Raw genomic sequence first — 1,915 nt, 5'->3', positions numbered from 1 at the left:
TTTTCGGAAATCGATTACACATAGTAGTAGTCCCCCCGTTATGCCCGAATGACTCATCCTCACTCTCTTTTATGACCGGGGTGAAAGGTCAATGACCTGGCCCGGGGCCAATGACCTAGGGGTACCTAGGACCACCCCCTCTAAATTTTGGCAGGGGTACCTTGGCCCACCCCCTAAATTTTGGCAGGGGTACATAGGACCACCCCCCTTAAATTTTGGAAATTGCCAAATCTAAAAATTTGGTATGGTAGCCTAGGACCATAGTATGTACCTCTATCAGTATTGGGTGTCTATGTCGTTCCCTTTTATGGGTAAAAAATTGCCAAAAATTCAAATTTCGGGGTTTTTTGACCTAATTTATCCCCTTTGATGAGGTGTTATTACCCTATATAGTTATATGGGCGTATACAGGGGTCCATTACCTTTCATAACATATGGGTATATTAATGCACCCCTTTAAATTTTTGGGAGGGGTACCTTGGCCCACCCCTTAAATTTTGGAAATTGCCCAATTTCAACATTGGGTATTATAGTATAGGACCCTAATATGTATTAGGTTAAATTTGGGCGGTCCACCTCGTTCCCTTTTAGGGGTACAAAATTGTCAAAATATAAACGTAAGCAATACGTTATACCACGTGTTTGGTTTTTGGTCGATTTTATCCCCTTTGATGAGGTGTTATTATCCTATATAGTTATATGGGCGTATACAGGGGTCCATTACCTTTCATAAGACATGGGTATATTAATGCACCCCTTGAAAAATTTGGGAGGGGTACCTTGGCCCACCCCTTAAATTTTGGAAATTGCCCAATTTAAACATTTGGTATTATAGTACCGGATCCTAACATGTATTATGATAAATTTGGATGGTCCACCTTGTTCCCTTCTAGGGGTACAAATTTGCCAAAATATAAACGTAAGCAATACGTTGTACCACGTGTTTGGTCTTTTGGCCCAATTTATCCTCTTGGATGAAGTCCTATTACCTTATATGGTTATGTATAGGGGTCTATTCCCTATCATAAGACATAGGTACATTTGTGCAGCCCTTTAAAAATTTGGGAGGGGTACTTTGGCCCACCCCTTAAATTTTAGAAATTGCTCATTTTATATATTTGGTATTATAGTACTGGACCCTAACATGTATTATGATAAATTTGGGTGGTCCACCTCGTTCCCTTCTAGGGGTACAAAATTGCCAAAATATAAACGTAAGCATTACGTTATACCACGTGTTTGGTTTTTGGTCGATTTTATCCCCTTTGATGAGGTGTTATTATCCTATATAGTTATATGGGCGTATACAGGGGTCCATTACCTTTCATAAGACATGGGTATATTAATGCACCCCTTGAAAAATTTGGGAGGGGTACCTTGGCCCACCCCTTAAATTTTGGAAATTGCCCAATTTAAACATTTGGTATTATAGTACCGGATCCTAACATGTATTATGATAAATTTGGATGGTCCACCTCGTTTCCTTCTAGGGGTACAAAATTGTCAAAATATAAACGTAAGCATTACGTTGTACCACGTGTTTGGTCTTTTGGCCCAATTTATCCTCTTGGATGAGGGGCTATTACCTTATATAGTTATATGGTTATGTATAGGTGTCTATTCCCTATCATAAGACATAGGTACATTTGTGCACTCCTTTAAAAATTTGGGAGGGGTACTTTGGCCCACCCCTTAAATTTTGGAAATTGCCCAATTTAAACATTTGGTATTATAGTACTGGACCCTAACATGTATTATGATAAATTTGGGTGGTCCACCTCGTTCCCTTTTAGGGGTACAAATTGCCAAAATATAAACGTAAGCAATACGTTGTACCACGTGTTTGGTATTTTGGCCCAATTTATTTCCTTGGATGAAGTCCTATTACCTTATATGGTTATGTATAGGGGTCTAT

The sequence above is a fragment of the Thermobia domestica genome, chromosome 13, assembly GCF_964235325.1.
Source record: "Thermobia domestica chromosome 13, izTheDome1.hap1.1, whole genome shotgun sequence".
NCBI classification, from domain to species: Eukaryota; Metazoa; Arthropoda; class Insecta; order Zygentoma; family Lepismatidae; genus Thermobia; species Thermobia domestica.
The sequence above is the reverse complement of the archived record's forward strand: the minus strand, read 5'-3'. Positions refer to the sequence as shown.